A 17,736-nucleotide genomic window follows, 5' to 3' on the forward strand; every position below is an offset into this window, starting at 1 on the left:
TTCTGACAACGAAGGCAATCTCTTTTTGTTGTCGTTGTTATTTAAAAAGTAATACGTCCAAACATTCTTTACATATGTGTATTTTTTTTTAGCTCAAAAACGTCCCTTCCTGGAACACCCACATGTGAGCTAGTCTCTCCTGCCTTCCCAGGATCCTTCTTTTCCATTAACGACCTCACTGATGTATGCAGAGATTCTGCCTTAATATCACTGGTTCCCTGCGATTTTTTTTCTTATTACCCAGCTTCCAGGTTTTTTAGCACATGGATCGCATGCCTCTCTACCCTTTCCATGTTGTTCACGCCACAGACTCGTGTCAGCCAGGGTCGCCTGAGACCTGCAGTGTCATTTATTGGCTGTTGAGGCAAGCATGGAGGTTGAAAAAGTTGACGAGGGAAGTGATGTTAACAGGCCTTATATGCCATGCTCAGATGTTTGAACATAGACCGTGGTCGGATCGAAGATAATTATGGTGGTAACGTGGGGGACGAATTAGGGATTTAGGGTGAAAGGAGACAAGGCAATTAGTTAGGTTGGCATATTTCCATTAATCAATATTCTTTAGATACAGCGGCTCTTCCAATTATGACTGCACCCAGCTGGGCTGTCTTCAGCTCCTGGATTCTCAGTCTTGTCCAAGATGCTATCACGAAGAGACTTTGCTAAATGTCCTGGTGAATTCTGCGCTCATTACATGTGCGGCTTTCACATAATGGCATCTAAAAAGGAAAGGAGGATTCTCTGGTTGTTCTCAATGTCCATCTCCTGGCTCCTGCTGACCGTTTTCTTTCTGAACTGCTCACCAACCGATGATTCTTTCTAGAATCTTTCACGCATGATTTCTAAGTGTTGTGGTAATGCGTGGCATTTCTAGGCTTTATCTCTTTTTTTGCCTTGTCGAAATTTGAGGTATGGATTTCTCTTTCTCCATTTTCTGGGCCTGACTCCTGGCACTTTCTCAAAGCGTTACTTTTATAGCTATATTCACAGGTGTTTTTGGCAGTAGGGTTTCCATAGCCTTAGAACTTTGTATTCCCTGACCAGCTAGGTGAGCTCTCTTGCCTCGTCCTCTCCTGTGCTAGGCTTCACTCCCCTCTCCCACCCTCCTTCCAGCAATTGTTTTTCTAATATTTCCCATTTGGCACCCTCCCCTATGGGAAATAGAAAAGCCAGGTAGTGGTGGGGCGCCTGGGTGGTTCAGTTCATTGAGTGCCCGACTCTAGATTTTGACTCAGGTCGTGATCCCAGGGTCATGAGATCAAGCTCCACATCAGGCTGTATGAAGAGCCTGATTAATATTCTCTCTCTCCTTCTGTGTCCTCTGCTCTCTCTCTCTCTCTCTCTCTCTCTCTCTCTCCCTTTCAAATAAAAAGAAATTTTTGTAAAGCCAGGTCGTAGCACATAAATGTTGTCACAATGGCTTAACACTGGTGCATGTCTTCTCCTATTGTGGGGCCCCTCTGTTTTTATTCTTCTTACTCAGAAGTGTATAGGAAGGACCATTGCCATGAGAAACATTCCTTACTCAGTATTTGCAAGGACATCCCTGGGCTCTGAAAAGGGAAGGTCAGTGCGGAAGCCACTGGTAAAGAGAGAGCAGAGCACGTCAGACGAGAACCCGTGCATCACAGTAGTGCTCTGGGCTAACCTAGCGTACAAGCACTGGCCGAAGGAATTTGGGTAATACTTACCCACCGTGGCCTTTGGATAAATTGTATTTTGAGATGATAGTACAAAGGGCATCCTTGACATTTCCTCATTTGTACATAAGCGAATACAAAAATCAGATTTCATTTCTGTGTACTCAGAGTAGCAATCAAAGGATCCATTCTCCTCCTCCCCCTCCCCCCCTCCTCTTCTTCTCCTCCTCCCTTCTCCTCCCCCTCCTCCTCTTCTTCTTTTTCTTCTTCTTCTTTAAATAATCTTGTTCTTTTCTATGGAAAAATATGTACAAGTTCCCATAGTCATAAAGACAGACCTATTAAGATTCTCTAAATCATGGCATAAATGAGCAGAGGAAGCTAACCCTTCGTCCCACCTAACGAGCCTCCCACGTCCGCCCCGATTGTGAGCCCCTTCCCCTATCAGGGTATTAGGAGTGAAATGGACCAGGATATTAACACAGTAAAACACTCACAAGCTCAACACCACTTCTGGCTTCTCGCCCATCACTGATGGACCATCACTGATGGAGGCTAGCTTCTCGACCATCACTGATAGCGGGAGGCGGCACGCTGGTGTTTCAAATATCCAGTAATGACATAAAAGATAGAATTACCCATTTTTATTTTCTCCCCTTAGGAAATAAGAGATGAAAGAAAAGGAAGAGAAATAATAACTCCCAAATACGTGTGTAGCACAGGTTACTGGGCATCTTTATGTCTGTTTACCTCGGTTCTTCACAGCAGTTGTCCAGCGTTAGTATAGGTATTAGTCTAATCCCATTTGAGAGATAAAGAAGGTTCAGAGAAGCTACATGACTTTCCAAAGCACAGTGGGTCATCAGCTGGGATCTTCTGACTCTACCTCCAGTGCTCCTTGGACGCTACCGTTTCTACTGAGGGCTATCTGATTTTCTACCACGGGAGGTTTTGTAACTTGTCAGCAAGTTGTTGCATGACAATCATTTGCAGAAGCTCTCTAGCAGCCTTGTGTTAGAAGGTGGTGGCGTGGCCCCTGACTGGGACCCTGCCCCTTGAGGGCCCCCACGTTTTGCATTGGCTTCCTTTCGGGGGCTGGGCCAGCCCTACTATCGAGGTGGGCATCCTTGAGCCCACACTAGTACCCATAAGGGTGCCAGCCCCCATTCTTCTCGTTCGGGGCTCTGTCCCACCCTCTACCTCATACGTGGGATCACACACGTGCCTTAATGAGCCCTGGGACACATGACTGTGGGATCATTCTGGAGCCCTACAGGCACCCCTAATTCCACTAGAGTGTCCTGGTGAGCAGATGCCCAGTGTAACATTTCTTTAGCTGAATCACTTGAGATTGGACCGCTAATGTGATGTAGACTGACTTGGAGTGACTCCCATTGATTATAAAAATATTCTGGGCAAAAGTATTTTGCACATCTAGGGATGGTTCTGTGCTTGTCAGGAGCTATCAAGTATCAAGGGTCTGAGATTTGACTCTAGGTGTGAGCTAATAAGTTAGCCTGCTGTAGTTTAATGGATGTTGGCCGAAGACACGAACCTCCTGGGTCAGAGACAAAAGGAGAGCTTATTACTCATAGCCATAGCAGTAGCCAGAGTACAATCATTTTCTCATGCCACTTTCTTAAGTCCCAGTTCCCACAAGGTGACACAGAGACGGCCAGGCAACACTGGCACTTTCAGTGGATTGTGTTACCAGAGGGAAATTCTGAGCTCAGGGAACCCAAATCCTTTCTAATGGATGAAAGCATGCTTGACATTTTGCTCAGGAGGAAGAGACTACCCCAGTCCGTTTTCCAAAGCTGTTTAGTATAGAAACGTCCTTTAAGAGGTAGTTCAGAAAGACAGCCAGTTCCTCTGCTCCCAACACGTGGAGAAACCTGAGATACTCATGGAGAATTGCCTCTGAAGGGTAGGTTCCTTCTGCCCCGTCTTGATCGCAAATGCACAAGAACAACAGACAGGAACCCCAGCCTGCCCTGGGATGACCCTAAGTCCTCAGGATTATCCCTAAATAAAAGTGGTTTCCAAAAGAAAAGACCAAAGCCAGGAAAGAAGGAACACGGGTGTTGGGAAAGACATGATTCTACCTTGTGGGTCTGCATTGAACTCTGACCATTTCCATCCAGGTTAGTTTCAGATTCTACAGTCCTGTCCATGGGCAGCACCATTTAGCTTATGGTATGATGTGGGAGCTACTCACCTTTGCTTAAAATTATCCATACCGCTAGCCTGTGTATTACGACGCTTAGAGTGGTCACCATGACACCGTTCTTTCCAGTTAGGGGATTGTCTCTGGAAGATCCCTATAAAATTTGCTTTTGTTGTATGGCAAAGGAAATGTATCAGTCCCTTTGTTCCCATTAATCTATTAATACGGCTTTAATTATGTGTTTTCAAGTAGCATCTATGTCTGTCCTCTGTGGATATTATGTGAGGAACGTGGAATCGGAGGAAGTGAGAAATGATGAGGGTATTTGGACCTCAGGGAGGTAGTTTCAGTAGGGTCTCTGGGGGGCAGAAGAATAGTTTGAAACTACTCGATATCAAGGCAGAGAAAAACCAAGCATCGGGGGGAAAAACAGATGGGGTGGTGTATTAGAAGTCATTCCACTTTATCCTGGAGTCTATCCTGCTCTTGGGCTTTGAGAATAGATCTTAAAATGGAGTTTTACTTTTCCATCTCCTTAGTTTTCCTTGGCTTTTGAAAGGAATGTAGGCAGTATATTCTAAAATGAATGTCAGGGGAGTGTTTTCAAAGGAGCAACTCAAACGCAGTTGTGTTTGCTCACTTGTCAGTGTCACCCTCCCTTCTCGACACCCAGCTCTGCATCAGCTGTGTGCTCTATACGTGCAGACGCCTTCAGCCCCGGAGGCATATGTTGCTCGTGGCTGTCACCTCTTTGGCCACACTCCTGTGCAGATGCTGCCCCCCAAGCACGCCAGTGACTTCGGTTACAAAACAGCGATACGTACACGGATAGGCCTAACTTGACTTTGTGGCGGTAAACGCCTCAGCTTTTCATTTCCTGGCTGGTATTTGCGATGTGGAATTGCAACACCACATTTACGTGCATTTTTGCCTTTAAAACGTTCTGTGGTGTTGCAACATTGGAGGAATTCCCAGGGATCCTTAATCTCCCTACAAACACTGGTCTGTAAAGTCAGGACCAACTCACCATCTCAGAGTAACCTTCTTGTGCCCCTGCCGCGTAATTCTGATTTCACACTGCATGTCTTCAGATTGTCCCCGTGCTGTCTTCCAGCTCAAGCTTCACTCTCGAGGATACCAATAAAGAGACAAAGGAAAAAAAAAGATTCTTAAAAAATGTTAGCTTTTTCTCTCAAGAGCAATTGAACTTAAACTACTTTCCCTATTGTTTTCCGTGAAGTCTCATTTAAAATATTTTATTAATGCAAAGACGTGCATTCAGGGCTAAGACCAGTGAACAGTAGCCATAGCAACCAGGAAGCCATTCGGGAGGAGCAAAAATGCAGTAAAGAGTAAGTGTTTTAATCCTTAACTTTAATCCCTTTACTTCCTGTTCTCAAAATGAAATATAAATCAGGCACCGTGGAGCGGTGATTTTTCTCTGAAAGGGATGTTGGCAAAAGAGGATTAGTAATGGACAGACGTGTTTAAGGAATTTAATCACACAATTTGTTGTCAAACTTTCGAGACCATGAGTGACCAGTTCCTTTGAGTGGCGTCAATGAGAACCAACAAAACATACTTTGAAACTGATGAGAGGGTTGGTGTAGGCGGCACCTCTGTTTGCTGTTATTGTCACGTCATTTTAGCCCATGGTAATGACTTGAGAAACCAAGGAATTTGCTTAGTCTCCCCCCACCCCACCCCCCCCCCCCCCCGCAGTGGGGCGGTTGGAGACTGGGTGGGGGCGGGGGAAAGTGTCCTGTTGGTCAAATAGAGATATTCTTTTGATCTTCAAAACACTGGGGGAAAAGTAAGTCACCGATATGTCACATACTTCCTTTCCTTGATGTTTGATTGCTTTGGGAATTTTACGGAGACGTGAGCTTTTCCATTGCCAACAGACTTTTGGGTTTCTGCTGAAAAGCCCAGGCTTTAGTTTTTGTGAACAGTAAAACAGAGTTCTTAGAAGGGGAGATAATTATTCTTTCTCAGTGTCTCGTGTTTTGTCTCTAAGATTTTCTTTTACATGGGGTACCACTGACTTGTTGATTTCTGACGAAATGAACATAACCTGATTTTCTGTCTTTAAAGTCAGACCCAAAACATGCCCCCGCCACTGGCTTCCGGTGTTGGTTGTTTGACTCCACAGCCCATCGGTTTTTCCTCGTTCTACTCAGGAGAATTATTGGGGACTGCAGGAAGACATGTTTTTCGTGGCACTTTTCCTTCTCTTAGCATATACGGAGTAGTGCTTTGATGCCTCCGTTTCTAGTGGACTAAAAGTTACCAGTGCACAGCGCTCTTTGCAGAGATCTGAAGTAGCTGTAGCTTGTGCTAGCTTTCTGCAGTGTCAGAATGTGAAATTACTTCCAAGAATAACATCTTCCCAAGGGGGCGCTCATCGTGAAGACATATGTGAGAGTGTGTGAGAGTGGAGATAGACATGGCCGACCGCCGAGTTTGAAGCTCCTTGTAGACCTTGGGAACAAAAGTGTCCACGCTAAGGCCTCCAGATGACAGGACATGTGGGGAAGAGAAACGGCATCCGTGCTGTCTAGCTTAGAGGAGTGCGTGCAGCATTGGCAACGACCTGCTTCTAATCCCTCGTCTTGACCCAGTGTTCTTTCTCCCCGTTCTGTCAGAAGAAACAGGACTGATCTAGTCTAGGACAGAGCGTCTGAGATGGAACCCTTGCACCACGAGTCACTGCTGGCAGCCCTCGTCATCCCCCACCCCCTAGCTTCCCTTGGACTTAGTGTCTGTCTAGTCTGGATTTCTGGGACAGGGTTAATTTTTTGAGAGGAGATTGGAGCTCATTAGAGTTCATGGATGGTAAGCCGAAAGACCAAGTATTGTCGGTGTCCAAAGGAGGAACGGTACATTCTGAACATGGAAATCACTTTGGCGGGAGCTGCAGAGACTACAGGAAGCCTCTAGAAGACTCCACTTGCCGCCCGGGGTTTCACCCTAGAGAACTTCTCTGAACCAGGCCTTCTTTTTGATGACTCGAGAGAAGAGCATCATTTCCCCAAAGGAGCCAAAGGTCACATGATTCATGGATCACTCTAAGGCATACGGTCCTGGGACGAGAGAGGGGAAATTACTTTCAGTAAAATACTTCTCTGCATTGACAAAAATACACCATGGGTGAGCTCTTAGGTTGACGACATTACCTCAGGGGGAAAAAGACTCTGGAAGAATGTTAGGCTGTGTGGTGACCAGGGGAACCAGGGCCATGGCTGGTCACTCACTCAGCCAGATGTCAGAAGATAGAAGCTATTGTCCTGCCTGCGTAGGTGGTCACCAAGGGGGCTAGGGTGTATCTGGGGCCCACTCGGCTCAAAATTTCTGTTTTCTGCTTCCCAGATACGTGCTACGTGTCGAGTCTTTAAAAGCAAAGGTAGCAATTTGGATTTGTTCCCAGCCCTTCCAGATGAATGAGAGACAGGGAGGGAAATAGTAAGGAACTAGCATTTCCAGTTGGAAAGACTGCTTGTTTGTACATTCCAAGAGGCAGTAGATAAAGAGGACTCATGTTATCTGGTGAAACCTGGCATGACCAGGGACTGAGCAGTATGAGGAAATAAACTTCCCAAGTGTCTATTTTTTTAACTTCTGTTAAGGTTTCGCTTGGCTACTTCCTGTTTTATTCTTAGTTGATCATCTCAGCGTGCTTAAACTGCTCCGCTCGTTTTCCCTTTGTATCTCGGGAAGACAGGATTTTATCTGTCTTTAGGGGCCGCTCTTAAGGAGAAGCATGGATTAACAAATTCTTAGCACCTGTTAATTCATTTTTTGATTTGTTCATTGTTGACCCATCTCCCCAAACATTTACAGAGTCCCTTTCACGTGGAAAGAAGCACTATTTTAGCTTACATGAGCAAACAGACACGTTCTGTTTATAAGGAGTTTTTTGTCTTCTATGACACACACACACACACACACACACACACACACACAATTTATAAATAAGTTACTATACAGTGTAGGAAACTACGAGTCCCATCAAGGGTGATAGAAATTGCCCTTGCCACTTGAGAATGAACAAGTGACTCTGGGATTGGAAGACCCGGGGACGCTTCAAGGAAGAGGGCCTCGGAGAGCACGCACGATGTGTTGCAGGTTGTAGAGTCTGGCGCGAAGGGGACTCCAGGTACAGGAGGCTCGTGGCCGGAGGTACAGTGGGAGACGTGGACGAGCGGTATGGAGGAGAGCGTCTGGGCTCCACGTGGCTCGCGGGCCTGGGGCATGGGCCACGAGGGCCAAGCGAGAGCCAGCCTGGCAGAGCCGACGGTCGGGGCTGTAGGTGACGCTTGGTGGAGGGACCCCACAGGGCTTTGCGGGTGGGGGCCTGGCACGGTCAGCACCGAGCTTGGGGAAATTAACCCGAGTGCGGAGCACGGCTCCGGTGGGAGAACGGACAGCAGGGCCTCTCCGTGCAAATGACAGCCTTCAACTGTTACAAGCAGGCATTTTAAAAATGGTCCAAAGACTGGTTGAAATCAGCTTTAAATCTTTTTCCGACAATTCATTTTAATGCAATGAAAGGCGGGGTGGGGGGATGAGTTCTGCCGCTAGTCTCTCCCCACATTGGCTCAGCTGTAGCACAGGCAGGGGCTGTAGTCAGAAATCAATTCAAAGGGAGACAATACGGATGCGGTAAGACGGACGGGGGAAGTAATTGCTAGATAGCTGGCTGCTTTAATTAAACTTGGAGGACACTTGACTAGGAAGAAAAATGCTACACTTGGCTGGATGGGATAGCATGTGGGTGGCCACATTAGCGCACGGAGCCGCTGTCAGGGGGAGTCACGAAGCTGTGGGAGGGACAAGGTCTTCATCTTCAGGACCTCACAACCAGGCCCCGAAGGGTGAAGGAGGATGTTTTTTGGTGACCTGTGAAATTCCTAATTACTACTTCTCTAGTTGTCTTAAATACCCAATCCACCCTTCGGTCTCACGTTCTGCTTTTGCGATGTTCCTCCAAATGTAGTTTGAATCCACCTTAGACCGTGTCCATTTGCATATCGTTTTTCACTCAGAAAAAAAAAAACAAAAAACCGTAAGATTCTCGGTGTCAGTTTTAGAATAATATTGACTTAGGAAGAAAATGGTGCTTTTACAAACGTAGCGATACAGAAAATCCAAGCTGCCTGCCTTTCTGATTTCAACATCCTCTCAAAGCTCGCCCCCACCTCTGCCCGGGATTTCTAGAGAGTACTACCGACCTCATAAGTGCGACATGTAGAGGTAGAAATCCCCCCTCCACCCCCCACCAGGGTTCTGGAAAGGTCTTGTTGGTTTTGATTTCTAATTTACTTTAGACTTTTCCAAGAGAATGAAAGCTAGCTGTATTCTTCTGAGATAGAATAATTTCAGGGTGATATTTGTGCATGAAAACTACGCTAACATCTCGATCCAGATACCGCGTGGCCCCAGACTCTATCTTCTGAAGATAAACGAGACCCCAGGGAATCCCTCCCGACAACCGTAATAGCTTCTAGTGAGGAAAAGAAAGTTAACTATGTGTTACGCGAGCCACTTTCCGTGGGTCACCTCATGTCATACTGTAATAACCCCACATAGAGTTGGTGTTCTCACACCCATTCTGCAGAGGATGCTACTGAAGCCTTTTGAGGTGACACATTGTGCCAAAGGCCTCACATCAGTAGGTGGGGGAACTGAACTTTGAAGTTGTGAATTTGAATTTGAATTCGAATTTGATCCATATGACCCCCATATGATACAAAAAGACAGAGAGGGAAATACCTAAAACAATAGGAGAAAAAGAAAAATAAAATACATGTTAAACAGTGCTGTGGTGCTTCCACACTGGATATTAATGGAAAAAGAAACAGTAGAAATTATTGAATGCTCTAAACCATGTGTTAGTGAAATACTTATCTCATGATACCTACCACCAACAACCTTGTAAATTATGTGGCATTAGCCACGTCTTACAGAGAAAACCGAGCTAAAGAGATGTGAAACAACTTGTTTATTGTTGTCTAACATTTCATAAGTAAGGATATGGAAGCTCAAACCCAGGTATTCTGGGTCCAGAGCCTACACTCTTACCTTTCATGATCTGTATCACAGATAAGCTGTTGTGTAAGTGGCTGTTAATGGCTTCATGTCAGTAGGGCATGTGCTATTTTTCAGAGATAACTCCCTCTGGGACTGAGCTTTAACATCAATTCTGGTGCCAGCGAATACTTTGATCCCGTTTGCAAATGGCACTGAAGTAGGAAATGAAGCAGCCAGCTGAGCGACAGAATCACGTAGTATACAGCCGAGAGATCCTGTCCCCCCCTCCCCCCCAATGACAACAGGGCTTTGAAGAGTCAGCTTCTGAATATAAAGGACCCCCAGAAATACAGAGCTTCCCATGTGAGAAAAGACGTCGGGATTTTACTTAGTAGCAAGTTTTATCTGAGCCATTCTCTCAACTCCACAAGGACACCGAGCTGAGTTATCTTGTACACTCCTTTATCTGCTAGACCTATCATAGTTTTGGACGCATGGTAAGGGCTCGGTAAATGTGCCGAATGAATGAATGAGAGAGAGAGTGTGTCTAACGTGGAGTTTTGAAAGCTACTGATTCTTCTAGGCTGCAAGGATAAAAGTGGAGAGTTGAGAACACGGGATGTGTTTGTCCTGGTCAGACAGCTAGTTCAGTCCATCAGTACTGGGATGTCATTTACACGTTTGCATGTCCAGTTAGGTCTGGTGGTGAGAGTAAGTGGGGTGATGAGTGGAATAATCCACTGTGTGGGAGAGCAGGGACTGACATTTTAGGTAAGTGACTTCTGTGAGTCAGGCATTAAGTCCTCTCTGAATCTACAACTGACACAGCTCAGTGCTATCAGCCTGATTTTATAGAAGGGAAACTACACTCAGGCTAGTGAATATACCTGCCCAGGACGCCACAGTAGCTGAACCACGGTTTGCTAAACTGAAACACCCGAACTCCTCCTGCGTACGTATTCTCTTACCTGTATAAAATCTATAGACGTTCAGACACACTAAACCACGGCCCCTCTCAGGGCTGAAATTCTGTGATAACTGCAGCATTTTGAGGCTTCTCAAATATTCACAGAGCCGTAAAGCAGACAGTGAGCCAAGTGACTCCGTGAGGTCTGAGGGAGAAGGGGAGAGGTGAGCCCCTGTGAGTGGGAATCGCGGTGAGACAGATCACGGTTCCATGGGAGGCAAAACTTTCTAATGATCAGACCCGTTGAACCCAAGTTGTAGGGAAATGAGTTGTCAGAGGCATTTAGACAAAGGCCAGGCTGCCACCGTGCTGTGCAGTGTTGTCACCGGGCACTCCGATACCATGCATTGAAATTTAAATTACTTAAAATTAAGTTAAATCACCTTAAAATTTGGTTCCTCGGTTGCACGAACCACATTTCAAGTGCCCATTACTCACATGTGACTAGTGGCTACTTATTAGGACAGAGCTGAACTTCCATTATGGAAGCAAGCTCTCCTGGACAGCACAGTCACAGAGCAGATGCGTAGGAAGATTGGACCCTGGTTCCTTTTTACTCTGAAATTCTGTTTCTGTGAATAGTTTCCCTCAACCACCATTTTTGACTGAATAACCAGTAGTTTTCTTGTATCTATACTGGGACAGATTTTTTACGTCGCTTACAAAGTGTATCTATTCGGATAGTTCGGCATGTTCGTTAATCGGCCGTGGACAAAATTTTGGGCCTTTGGTGTCACTGCTAAATAAATAGGTTACAGAAATTCAGGTGCCTGACTGGCCAATACCTCATGTTCCCAAAGAGGTTTCTTCCAGTTCTGTTTTTCTAAGTCTTCACTATCATTTCTTTTGCTTTTGTAAATTGGTCACTCCCGAAGGAAACGAATTTGATAGCAGATTGTTGGAGATTAATTACCTATGATAGGCCAAAGCCACTTCATAAATGTCAGTGCTGAGGAATCCCCTAGAGAGAGAGTTTTTAGATTCAACTGGAAATTAATTGTAATTAATATAATAGGTTAATTCGTTGTAATTATTTTTAAGGCTTTTGGCAATGAGTTAATTCCCCAAGATCCACATTGCTCAAAGCGTCATAGAGAATGCTTGATGAGAATGTTCTGGTACTAAACCTTAACCCTCTAGAAAAATAATCCTACTTGTCTTTCCTTCTGGCTGAGTTTCTTCAGAAACATATTTTGGTGGCATTTGATTTCTGGAGAACAAAGGAATCCCTATAAGGTGATGCATAAACATGCATAGCCCAGATAGACTGTGCTCATTGGAGAACAGGAAAACAAAAGGCCTTTGATTGTGCCTCGTTTTCTTTGGAAGTATGTCTCGCTTGAGACCAACAGAATGCCTTTACTCTTGGAATAAAATGTAATGGAACTGAAAATTGGAGAATCTGGGCCTTTTTCCCTTTCCTAATTATTTCCACTTGACTCACTTAATCTTGGACGATTATTCAATCATATCTGAAATGAGAAAATGACGGGAGTAGAATTTCCGTCTCTTGTTTCGAGAGCTTATAAACATTAACAGAATAGTCTTGAACAAAAAACAAATACAAATCACAATTGACGGTGCCTTGTTTTTATATATTAGGAAAAATCCCTGCATTGTTAGGGAAGCAGCTCAAGTTTCCAAATGTAGGAACCTTGTCAAGCCTTGATGGGTGATTTCATTATTAACGCTGAAAAACTATCATTTGGAACAAATATTTCATAATGGGAGATTGCACAGAAGCTAAGGAGCCAATTTGTTTACTTGCACCTGGATAGGCTGAGAAACTAAGCCCTAAAATGGGTCGTTGAAGATGAGGATCATTAATACTCCAAGACTCACAGATTGGTTTCTGAGACGCGGAGATGTCTCCTTTCTTCCTAGTATGTCCACGAGCCTTTCTCCATGAAGAGAAAGACGCATGCATTCCTAAAAGTCACTAAGAGCCGGATCAGGACTCCATCTGCAATAATAATACTTCCCGACAATCAGCACTGTCTAAAGTTGAAGCTTCCTGCCAAGATGACGTAAGTTGCCCACTACCGTAAGGAGTCAAGCCGAGTCTGAGAGCCCCTTAGCCAGGTTGTAGTGGGAAGTCACGCGTAAGACGAAGGTTTGGCCCCAGGGACACATGAGGCACCTTGGATGCTGAGTATTCTTGTAAATTAGACTCCCTGGTCATACTTTTAGCCTTATGGTAAAGGCCCAGAACACCCCACTTTCAGTAATCATCAGTTTACCATACCCCCAGGGTGTGGGCAGAGCAAGCATTGGAGAGGAGGAAAAGGTGTGCATCTGAACCTCTTTCAGTGCTGCTGATGGGCTGGTGCATTCCTGAACCAAATCAGATGAATTTGGGGGTGTCTACTAAGTTGGGTGCTCCTGGAAGCAGACTGTGGGCCAAGGGCTGGGGTGCATGAGTTCTTAAAGGAGTGCTCCCGGGAGAACCTGGGACAGGGATGGGGAAGGGAAAGGGGCTAGGCAGGAGCTCTAGAGCCCCATAGGGGGTTCCAGAGCACAAATTATGCCTCAAAGTTTGCCTCGCTGAGAGACAAAGGAACACACGTCAGCCATTCATATGTGTGTTTGGGGTGGGGAGTGGTCTGCCAGCTGTTGGCCAGAAAGTACACGGAGACCAGGGGATGGGGACATCAAAACTGGGGCAGGGGGTCAGCACAGGGCTAATCAAAGGGATCAGGGGGCGGGATGGATGTGGGCCAAACATCATCAGCCTTTCTGCTACAGTTACGATCATCTGTGTCTTTCCAGATCCTCCAGCATTAGGGGTAACTGAGACATGGCCACATCGTATTTTCTAGACACAGGCACACACCACTAGAGATCATAACCTCCTTTAGACGAAGCGTTGTGTCTCGTTCTTACAGACCTAGTCCTCACCGAATGGTCTGCCCCGACGCCGGCTGTAGAGTTTCCAAAGTGTAAAAGGGCAGCCAGTCAGCCAGGTCCTCACGGACTTCGTAACACAATTGTGCAGATGGAAGTCGTAACAGGAAACAAAGCCCCAAACACATGTCCAGTCGCAGGATTGTTGAAAGCAGGTCCCGCAGCTGTCCCTGTACCATGGGAGGCAGTGTGGGCCGGCCTGGTCGTGAGAGGCTTCCTTCAGGCAGCTAGCCGGAAACCGGGGCTTGGAGAAGTTACACTGGGGGGAGGAAGGCCAGGCAGGAGGAGGGAGCAGCCATGATAGATGGGCTATTTGCAGACAGCAAGGCCGTGCTCTGCCTACTTCTCTCCTTCTAGAACTCTCTTCCCCTTGATAGGCACTTAGCTCATTTCCCCAGCTCCTTCAGACTCGAATATATCTTCCCAGTGAGGCTACAGTCCCCCTACATTCCCATTCCGGCCCAGTGCAGCTGCCCTTACCCTTTTCTCGTTTTTTCTATAGCAGTTGCCACCTTCTGTTCGATTTACTTATCTGGTTAGTTTGTTTACCATTCACTGCCTCCAGAATGGGGACTCCTCAGGAGGCCTGTTTGTCTGCTTCGATTGCTGATGTACGTCAGGCCACTAGAATGGTGCCTGGCGTGTGGTTGAGGCCCAAGAAATATTTTTCCAGCGAATGAACGAGAAAGATCAAGACAGGCAGTGGCACTCTGGAACTAAGGGGTGTTGGTTAGGGCAACGGAGTTGAACGACTCCAGGAGTGCCTTTCACATTCTGTGACGTAAATAGAGGTCCCTTGGTTATGAGACACAGCAGGCCTTTAAAGTAGACGAATTGATGATTAGTGGGTCACATTCTACTTCTTTCTGTAAAGATCAATAAAGTTTCCATAAAGGACAAGTTCTTTGCTATCTCCTAAGGATAGGTGATTAGACTGTAATGAAAAATTTTCTTAACTTTTTTTTTTTTTTACTCCCGTGAAAGAAGATAAAAATCCGAATTGTGTTTAAGACCCACACCTCATGTAACCATTGCTTGTTACGTGGTCTCAAGGGAGACATAATAAGCAGCCGTCACGTGAGGCGCGGGTCTTAAAGACAATTCGGGTTTTAGGATTCCTTATTTCTACAACTCATTTCCTCTTCCCTTAAACAGAAAGGTCTCAGCTCCGCGCATCAGGATTTGTAGAGACCAATGGTTGTGAAAGCCTGGTCCCTAGACCAACAGCATCATCACCACCTGGGGACTTGTTATAAATGTACCCCAGACCTAATACGTCAACAGCTCTATGGTGGGGCCTACAGGTGGTTCTCACACACGCCCAGATTGGAGAACCATAGTTAGACATCATCCCTCATTGGAGAATCTCTTTCTATCTTCTTTACGTTCCTGGCAACTAAGAAGATGCTGAAATATACATTGTGTAATTTGTCTTATATAAATAGTTGGGTTTCTTACTCCGAATATAAAACTTTTATATAGAATGACAGCCCTCCCAGGAGCTCGTGCTATACCCCCCTGCCTCACCCATTAGATAATCCCTGGACTAGAGAACGTTTAAGAGCCTTAAATAATCCAGAAGGGAGAGAATAATACTAACCTTACGTATCGTTGCTGCGTTTCTATGCATGTGGTCTTCCTTTGGAAATTACACATAAGTTCCTCAAGGCTTGTTCAATTTAAGAAGCACTTTCTAGAACCATGCCTAATCCCAGAGAAAACCAAATTAACTCTCCCCACAAAGTCATGCAGAATTACACTCTTAGCAACCATGAGTATGTGTTGAAGCTAAGGAAGAGTTGCCTGCTTTGACTCCGGGAGTGTCCATGGCCATGAAATTTTTTGGAAAGACCGAATTGGTAGCGATAACTACAAAACCCTAGAGTAATAGGAAGCAGAGAGATGTTCATGTCTATGCTTCATAGAACATGTGGGCCCCAGATCACGTTGTAATGATGAAATGTAAATTAAAAGTGATCACCAGAACTCATTCGAAGCCTGGATTTTTTTCCAGTTTTTCTTATGCAGCATGTGTTAGGTTAGTACCAAAATAACAAACATACCTTCCAAAAGCCCTAAGAGGGTTAGCCACTAATTCAGATGGTCTTGGTCAGAGATTCCAATGTGGCAAAGCTGAGGAAATTATAATGTAATTATGTCTCGTTCACTACATGTGTTAAATGCTCTTTCTCTGTACTTGGGGTCGCTATGCCATTTGTATATTCTTGGACTAAGACCTGGACATATGTTTGTCTCTTTATGAAGCTTGCTGAGGTCCAAGGAATGCTGAAGTTACTGCCTAGCGACTTACTGATGTTTTGTGTGCGTGTCTGGTTTTCTTTCTGATCAGAGTAGTAGTTAACCAGCTCTCCAGATGAAAAAGGCCCAGTTTGTAGCATTTGCCAATTTCCATGGTGTAAATATTCTCAACCTGACCAAGTTCAAGCTCAAAGTTTGACATCATTGCCTGGACGGTTTGGGAAAGATACACACGAACAGCTCTCTTAGATGGGTGCAAGCCAGTTCTAACTCATCATCGGAATGTAGAAAACTTGGAAAGCGGAGGAAAGGATTAAACAAACAAACAAAACAGAGGAGGGGCGCCTGTGTGGCTCAGTCAGTTAAACTTTATTATTTAGTTATTTTTGAGAGAGAGGGAGAGGGAGAGTGCAAGCAGGGGAGGGGCAGAGAGAGAGAGAGAGAGAGAGAGAGGGAGAGGGAGACACAGAATCTGAAGCAGGCTCTAGGCTCTGAGCTATCAGCACAGAGCCCACAGCGAGGCTTGAACTCACGAATGGCAAGATCATGATCTGAGCCAGTCAGACGCTTAACCGACTGAGCCACCCAGGCACCTCGGTAGTTCTCCTTTTTTAAATGTTTTCTTCCTATCAAGGGCTGTGCAGTGAGGCAATCTCTGTGTGCTTCCTGCCCCACTCATTAGGTAATTTCTGGACTAGAGAATGTTTAAGAGCCTTAAACGATCTGTAAGGCCCTTTCCTGCTCTAGTAAACATATCCCGTCTCTCCCCACTTATGTCCCTGGTTCTGTCTTGTTTCCCTTCTCCAAGACCCAAGATGGTGTCGCTCCGGTCTCACTCTTCTCTGATGATCCAGGCACCCCAGGGCCGGTGGGTTCTTCCCTGACGTATCTTCAGGGCTCAGTCCCTCCCCCTTTCCCAGGCTCCTTTCCAGAGCCCTCTCCAAGAGGCTGTGTACCTAAGGTCGCTGTCCTTCCTATCTGCAGTCTCCCTTCTCTGTATATTGGTCTTCCCCAGCAGCAGTGCCCCCTGACATCATGGATTTTCCGGGTTCACTCTAGAGGAGAAGCTCCATACCAGTATTCCCAGAGCCTAGAGGAGCAGCTGACACTCGATAAATACTTGTTGGCTGAGTTAGTGTACTCCAACCCTAGATCTGAAGGTTTAGTTCTGTCTTGATAAAGGCAAAATGAATTCATATGCTCTCTTTAAACATGGAAGATGCTATTCTCAGTATATGTAACAAATATAGTTCTATATTTTTAAGGTTTTATGTCTTTATAGAAGCAGAGGTTTGTATGTTTCCTGTAGCTAAACTTCTCGTTGTGATTTTCCCCATTCAAATTACACTCCCAGAATTCTTTTTCATAAAGAGATCAGATAATTTTTCACCTATTCTTCAGTCTTAGATTTTTTTGCCTTTATTTAAAAAAAATTTTTTTTTAATGTTTATTTTTGAGAGCGAGAGACAGAGTGTGAGCATGGGAAGGGCAGAGAAAGGGAGACACAGAATTCAAAGCAGGCTCCAGGCTCTGAACTGTCAGCACAGAGCCCCACATGGGGCTCAAACTCACAAACTGTGAGATCATGACCTGAGCCGAAGTCAGAGGCTTAATCGACTGAGCCACCCAGGCATCCCTGCCTTTTTTTTTTTTTAAACATATAACTCTTTAATATGTAAAGAAGTATTTTGCTATTATGATTAAATGAAGATCTAAATTGTGGTGCCTTATTTGTGTGTGTGTGTGTGTGTGCACGCGTGTGTGTGTGC

General features: G+C 45.4%; 1 protein-coding gene across 4 annotated transcripts in view; it reads left to right on the plus strand.

The window, feature by feature from the left end:
• GLIS3 (GLIS family zinc finger 3) overlaps nucleotides 1-17,736 on the plus strand; it is a 451,944-nt gene that overhangs the window by 364,680 nt on the left and 69,528 nt on the right. The window lies entirely within an intron of this gene.

The sequence above is a fragment of the Panthera onca genome, chromosome D4, assembly GCF_046562875.1.
Source record: "Panthera onca isolate mPanOnc1 chromosome D4, mPanOnc1 haplotype 2, whole genome shotgun sequence".
NCBI classification, from domain to species: Eukaryota; Metazoa; Chordata; class Mammalia; order Carnivora; family Felidae; genus Panthera; species Panthera onca.